This window comes from Macadamia integrifolia, chromosome 6, assembly GCF_013358625.1.
Source record: "Macadamia integrifolia cultivar HAES 741 chromosome 6, SCU_Mint_v3, whole genome shotgun sequence".
Lineage (NCBI taxonomy): Eukaryota > Viridiplantae > Streptophyta > Magnoliopsida > Proteales > Proteaceae > Macadamia > Macadamia integrifolia.
This window is the reverse complement of record NC_056562.1, coordinates 39,367,343-39,375,862: the sequence shown is the minus strand read 5'-3', so window position 1 is coordinate 39,375,862 and position 8,520 is coordinate 39,367,343.

Sequence of the window (8,520 nt, the reverse complement as noted above, 5' to 3'; positions counted from 1 at the left end):
TTTTTTTTTCTTTTTGTAATTAAGTAATGTACATCATAGTTCATCTCTTGATAAATCCCTTCTAACCTCTTTGCCGCATTAGAAGAGATAGAAAGGGTAAGTGTTTTTTGTCTGAGAGCGGCCCCTGTGCCTGGACACAGGTGTTCGCGCCCCCAGGAGAGGCATGGTGGTCATTTTGCCTCCTTGTTTGTGGCAGATGAGCTGCTCTTAGACATAAAACTTTGTCATCAATAGAAATTAAGTTTTGGAAAAATGGTTTCTATTGGGAAGCATGGCCCCTGCAGTCAGACACATGGGGTGGAATGACCAATCCACCCCCATGAAATGAAAAATGATACATCTATTGATGCTTCCTTGTGTCTTCCCACTGGCCCTACATTCGCATATGAGCCACACTCCCCCGCAAGAACACATCCACTTAGGCCCCATTTGTTTCATGGGAAGTTTGATGGGGTGGATTTAAGGTGTGGGATATTTATACAAACTATACCACCCCAATAAGATTTGAGTTGTTTGTTTAACAAGTGTGGGATTTTGGGGAAACATAACAATAGTTCCTGTAGGCCCACTTGGACATCATATTCTCCCACCCCAGTGCTCACCAAAGTGTGGGACTTTGGTAAAAATCTCCATCCGAACAATCGTCGCTGCAATAGGTCCCTGCCACAAACTTCCATCATCCCACCACCACTGCAACAGGTCACAACCATAAACCTCCATCTTACAATAGGTCCCAGCCGAGGTCCTCCATCCTCAATTTCTCTCTTTTCACTTTCTGAAGAAGATAATTCAAGAAGAAGAAGAAGAAGAACCTCAAAAGGGGAAAACAGCAGTGGCACCGCCCCTACCACTATCGCATCTCTATAACTGCTCCAATGCCGAGCATAGGGACAGCAGCGCACCCGCCTAGTATTTCATTGCCCTATCGGAGATCTTTAGTATTTCTTCACTCATGCTTCTGTTCCCACTCACCGAACCTAAGTGCGAATTCGTCGCTTCACAACCTAACCGGATTGCTTTTTTAGCTGCCCTCATCGTCCTGAAGTAGGATATTCTTTATTATTGTCTCATATACCAATTAAGAAATTGATCGATACCAATCTCTTAGTATTGGATTCCAAATAGGAAACCAATTCCTCATCTAATTAGGGAAAAGAGTCCTACCATATTTGGCACACCTTGATAGGAGAGTGCACAAACTCTATAAAATAGGACGCTAAGTCCTCCTTCTACCTAACGTCACTCTCATTATTAACGTCATCACCAAGAGAGCATTAAGGGGAGTTAGTGAGAGATACCCAGTGGATCCATTGTGTACGTGTTTGAGATTGCAGAAATAAAGATACATAAAGAATATAATGATAGTTAATTCTTCACAGTTGACGGTCAACGGTATGCATTATTGATTCATTATTGTTTAGTTTATGATTTTATGAATATATGGCAAGATCATATAATTGTATGTAGGAGGAATTACGTCCTTCAAGTGGAAACAGATGTTAGGTTATGCCTTTGTTCTTGAATCTAATTTATTAAAGACCCATCTTGGTTCATCAATATTAAGAGGTTTATTTGAAACAATCTTTATTATGTGCACCAATAATTTTATTATATCTGTAATCTTTCACTTTCTGTTATCTAATAGTAGCATTTCATATTGATTCAATTTTACTATGTTTGGAATCACATTCTTGTCTTTTCATTGATGATTATTTATTATTTCTATTTTAGTTTCTATTAATTTGGGAGACTATTTATGTAAGAAATATGTATAAATGATGCATATATGCAATGTTGGAAAAAATTTTTGGGTGGATGCTGATAAAAGTTTTATTTAAATTGAATGGATATAATTTTTTGGTGTATAACATATTCAATTTAAATGAGTTTAGGTCATCATTGATCATGCAATTAGGTTGAATGAGAGTATTCACAAGTACACATTTTTTCTTAGTTGCATTGATTACAACTTTGGCTCTAGACATAAAAATGTGATATACACATTGAATTTAAATGAATTTAGAGCATTATTGATCATGCAATTGGGTTAAATGGGAGCATCCACAGGTACATATTTTTTCTTAAATGCATTAATTATAAATTTTTTGCTCTAAACATAAAGTGTGATATACACATTGATTTTAAATAGGGTTTAGGGTATTATTGATCATGCAATTGGATTGAATAAGAGTATCCACTGGTACACATCCTTTCTTAGTTTCATTGATTACTTTTTTTTTACTTTAAACAGAAAAGTGTCATATACACATTTAATGATTTTCGATAACAAATGAGTTTATAATTAAGTTAAATGGGAGTATCCATAGATACATATTTTCTTGATGGCAATAATTATATATGTTAGCCTTATACATAATTGTATCATATATATTCATTTTGAATTATAAACTTTAGGGTCTTATGATGAACGTTATGTAACAATTGATATAGAATGAGAATATCCACATATATACATTCTTGATTGACTGCATTGATCTGTATATGATAGTTTAACAATAGGATGAGAATATTCATAGGTATACATCTTATTTGACCATTTTGATGATTTAAATATTTTTGCCCTAACGATGACCACTAATTAATGTAAAGTGAACCACTAACATGTTACCATTTCGATCTCACTTGATAGATTGTAATGATGTAATCGGTTACTTTTTTAGAATTTTAATATTCTATTATTGAAACTCAAAGCATGATGTTTAATAAGCATGTATTATTTACTTTTGTTCATAGGTTCAACAATCGAACCCTGTCGTATGCATTGTGTGAGTGTGTGTGTGCGTGTGTTTTCTTATTTATTCTATACCCACCCGTGGGTTGCCCAGATGGTTAGGGCGAATTGGGGATTGTGTGGATTAGGCGTAAGGTCTCAAGTTCGATTCTCCATCTGTACATCTATGATTTAAGTGGAGATCATGGCGATGGGTTGCTATGCTAGTCTCCCCAAGGTTTAGTCGAGGTGCGCGTAAGCTGGCCCAGACACATTTGGTTAATAAAAAAAAAAAACAACTATCCCTATTTTGAATAACGTGTCACTTATGAATGGGTTAAATTTTAATGACTGGCATGAAGAACTTATTTATTACCTTACTGCCACGCATCATGATTATGCCTTGCTTAATGAGAAACCATCTATTCTCATTGATCAGAGAACTGATGATGAGGTTACATTACATGATTTGTGGGAGCGTTCCAATCATCTTTGCCTTTTATATATCATAAAGAAAATTAACAAGACTATCAAAAGCTCTATACCAACTTCTGAAAATGCAAATGAATACCTAACCAATGTAGAAAACCGTTTTGTTGCTGTTGCTACTGATAAATCTTTGATTGGGACTTTGATGACTAAACTAGTAATAATGAAATATACTGGTACTAATGGGGTAGGGGACCATATCTCTGAAATGACAAGTATCTATGCACAACTAAAACCCCTCAAACTGATAATGAATGTAGGTTACCTTGTCCAAATCATTATGACTTCACTTCCTCCTCATTTTGGAGCATTTAAGATCCACTACAATACAAATAAAGATAAGTAGGCTCTGAATGAACTTCAGAGTATGTGTGTCCTGGAGGAAATGAGATTGAATGATGAGGGAGGCTAAGTTGTCAATTATGAATCCAACCAGAATAAAAGGAAGAGAGAAAATTTTAAGAACAATGCATCAAAGAAAGCCTTCAATCCAAATTCTAATGATAAAGAAAAGAAAATGGATAAGTTGAAGTGTTTCTACTGTAAGAAAGTAGGACACCTTCAGAAAGACTGTCGGAAACACAAGACTTGGCTCGAAAAGAAGGGTGATGATTCTATCCTAGTATATTTTCAATTCAATCTTGTTGATATTCCTTGTAATACTTGTTGGATTGATTTAGAAGCAACTGTTCATATTTCTAATTCTATGCAGGGCTTTCTTAGAACCTGAAAACCAAATCAAAGTGAGAGCGTCATCTACATAGAAAACTGGTAAGCGTCTAAAGTCCGATATGTCGGCACTTATAGACTCATTTTCGATACCAGATTCCAATTGAACCTTATGGATACTCTTTATGTTCCTTCTGCTTCTAGTAATTTAGTTTCATTATTGAGACTTGATTGTGAATGTTTTAAGTTTACTTTTGGTGATAAGGTTGTAAACATTTTTTAAAGACACCAATCTAGTTTACACTGGAGTGATAGTCTTTATAAACTTAATTTGGATTCTAATTTTTCTAAATCCATTCTTGCCCTGTATGTGAATGTTGGATCAAAGCGCAAATCCAACAATGATGATTCTTCATCCCTATGGCATAGACGTTTAGGTCATATTTCCAAACCTAGAATGGAGAGATTAATGAAGCATCAGATATTGTCAAATCTAGACTTCACTGACTTCACCACTTGTATAGATTGCATTAAAGGTAAGCAATCTAAGACAAATAAAGTTGCTGGCAAAAGAACCAATTCACTTCTGAAATTGATCCACACTGACATTTGTGGCCACTTTGATCCTTGTATAACTGGTGAAAAATATTTCATCACCTTCATTGATGATTACTCACAATACTATTATGTCTACTTATTAAAAGAAAAATCTAATGCTTTGAATGATTTTGAAGTATTCTGTGATGAAGTCGAAAACAAGTTAGACAGAAATATCAAAATTGTGAGATCTGATAGAGGTGGTGAATATTATGGTAGACATACTGATGTAGGGCAAAGTGAAGGACCATTTGCCCGATTCCTTAAGTTGAAGGGTATAACCCTTGAATACACAACTCCTGGTACACCTAAACAAAATGGGATTGTAAAAAGATACAATCGTACTATCATGGAATTGGTACGTAGCATGATAAACAACTCCTCATTGCTTGAATTCTTGTGGAACGAAGCATTAAAGACAGTAAGTCAATTCCTACAACTCCTTACGAGTTATGGAATAGAAGGAAACCTAGTTTAGGGCATTTACATGTATGGGGCTATCCTGCTGAAGCTAGAATGTACAATCCATATGAAAGAAAACTTGACCCTAAAACCATTAGTTGTTATTTTATTAGTTATTGTAAGTGGTTAAAGGGTTATAAGTTTTATACACCCACACACAATACCAGAATTATGAAAACTCGAACTGCTAAATTCTTAGAGGATGATAACATTAGTGGGAGTGAGAAACCACGTAATGTGGTATTTGAAGAACATCAAATTTTCCTACCAACTTATGTACATCATAATAATATTGTTGTTCTATGGGTGATTGTTCATAATGATCTTGTGGAACAACAAACTATAAAAGATGTACATATTCATCATGATGATGTTGTCCCACAAGTGACTAATGAAAATGATCATATGGGACGACAAACTATTGAAGATGTATCACTCCATGATGTAGTTACTACTGATAATACTATGAATGTTTTTCAATTAAAAAATCAAGGATGACCTCAGAGGGTTAGGAGGTCTACCATTCCGGATGACTATATTGTATATCTCAAAAAATCAGAGTTCGATATTGAAATCATGAATGACCCATTAACATTTTCACAGGCCATAAATGATAATGATTCTTTCAAATGAGCAAATACCATGAAAGATGAAATGAAGTCCATGAGGGAAATGATGTCTGAGATCTCGTTCAATTACCAACGGGCTTTAAGGCGAATGATTGTAAATGGGTATTTAAAATCAAACGCGATTCGAAGGGTAATATTGAGAGACATAAAGTTAGACTAGTTGTAAATGGATTTACTTAGAAAGAAGACATTGATTACCATAAAACCTTATCTCCTGTCTCTAAGAAGGATTCTCTGAAAATCATATTGGCATTAGTGGCTCATTATAATCTAGAGCTTCACCAAATGGATGTGAAAACTGCATTCTTGAATGGGGATTTATATGAGGAAGTCTACATGAACCAACTTGAGGGATTTAGTGAACAAGGAAAAGAAAATCTAGTGTGCAAACTTAAAATATTCATACGGACTCAAACAAGCTTCCAGACAGTGGTACATTAAATTTAACCACATCATTATTTTTTTCAGATTTATTGAGAACACTTTTGACAGGTGTATATATCTGAAACTTAGTGGGAGTAAGTTTATATTTCTGGTCCTATATATGGATGATATTTTACTTGCTAGTAATGATTTTGGTTTGTTGAATGATACAAAGACCTTTCTCTCTAAGAACTTTGAAATGAAAAATATGAATTTAGCCTTTTTTGTTATCGACATTGAGATATTTCGTGATAGATCTCACCAGATACTTGGGCTATCACAGAAAACCTATATTAACAAAGTTTTGAAAAGATATGGCATGATGAATTACAAACCAGGTGTTTCCCCCATTATCAAATATTATCAAATGAGATAAGTTCATCCTAAATCAGTGCCCAAATAATGATCTGAAAAGAGCACAAATGAAGGATATTCTCTATTCTTTCGCAATTGGGAGTCTTATATATGCAATGACTTGTACTCGTCTAGACATCAGTTTTACTATTGGTATGTTAAGCAGATATGTGAGTGATCCTGATATAGATTATTGGGTCACAACGAAAAAGGTGATGAGGTATTTAAAAGGGACTAGGGAGTACATGCTTACTTACAGAGCATCTGATCAGTTGGAAGTGATCGAATATTCAAACTCTGATTATGTAAGATGCCTCGACAATAGGAAGTCTACATCAGGATATATCTTTCTATTTGCTGGTGGGGCGATTTCTTAGAAGTTTAAGAAATAGATTTGTGTCTCTACTTCTACTATGGAAGCAGAGTTTGTGACATGCTTTGATACCACATCTATGGCAATTTAGTTACGAAACTTTATCTCAGGATTTCTGGTTGTCGATACCATTTTGAAGCCACTGAGAATGTATTGTGATAATGTTGCTGTCGTATATTACTCCAAGAATGAAAAATATTTAAGTAGAGCGAAGCATATTGGAGTAAAGTACAATTTTGTGAATGAATCAGTTCAGAAACAAGAATTATCTATTACACACATCAAGACAAGTCTGATAATTGATGATCCTATGACTAAGGCATTAACGCCTAAACATTTTACAGACATTGTAATGGATATAGGTTTATGTAAAATTTGATGTAATGGTCATATTATGTTAGATACTTTTACTTATTTATTTAAATGATCATAATATTTAGGATAATTTATAATGCCACCCCCAGAAGAATGCCATTATTAGAGGGACACCCTCTCTCTTTCACCAAATTGGATTCGGATCCATTGCCGTCAGTCTCCGTTAAGTAAAGATTTGAAAGGACATTTTTACCCTTTTAATGAAAACAAATAATAAATCGTATTTTACCTGTTATTTCTCACTGAGTGTCTGCAACAGCAGCTACCACCGGCATCCGCAACAACAACTACCATCGGCGGTTCCAACTTCTTCTCTGGTGGAACCTCTCTCTCTCTCTCTCTCTATAGAGACACTGTCAAACCTGTACTACATCATTTTCTGAAGCACACTTGGGAACGTGATCTCCTTCAATTATCCGTATTCCAGCACCGGTTACTGTCTTCATTTCTGAAATTATTTTACCTCCTTTACCCAGCAAACAACCAGCTTGGTTTGATGGTACTAGAAGACGAGCTGCAACAGAATCTTCTGATTCTAGCCCCTTTTCCATGCCAACTTCTACTAACCTAGTGAAAACACGAAGAAGAGCATTTTGTGCTGGGGAGTACCTTGATTCTAGGTTCTGCAGAATGAAAAATTACAATTACGACAGAAACAAAAACAACTACATTAAAGAGTTTAAGCTCTCTCTCTCTCTCTCTGAACCTCAAGGCCGACTATCCCTAAGATCAAATCTGGGCGACCTCGGCGACGGCTTTGGTCATGGCGGCCAGTAGTTGTGGCCGGATCTCCATCGCCGGTATTTGGATCGATGAGGCCGGATCTATCAGTGGCGGATATGGAGCACATGTGGCGGCGACGGTCGAGAAGGAGGACGTGAGGGAGAAGGTTTGGCGCCTTCACCGGAAGGGGTTGCAGCCACCGATCGATTAGGTATAAGGGATCTTCTACTCCGACTCACGCGATCGGATTGAGTTGTGAGTTTCATTGTTCAATCGATTTTGGGAATACAACCATTAAGGGAAATTTTGGTATTTCCCCATTTTTAAGGGCAAAATGGTATTTAAGAAAATATTGAATTGCTGATGTTAGCATTTTTTATATATTTTGTAACGATGAGTGACGACAAGGGGTCCGAGTCCAATTTGGTGAAAGAGAGGGGTTGTCCCTCTAATATTGGCATTCTTCAAGGGGTGGCGCTGTAAATTACCCTAATATTTATTGTTTCTGAATATTTCTCACTTTATTATTTGTGTACACATTTTATTTGATATATGTGAGATATTATGTTGGATCATTTAGTTATAAACCTTTCTAGTTTATTTCCTACTTTTGCACATGTTTGGATTAGGTTACTGGTGTTGTGACTATGGAAGGGAGTATGTCGTTATATGATGTATAACTGTCATGATCCATA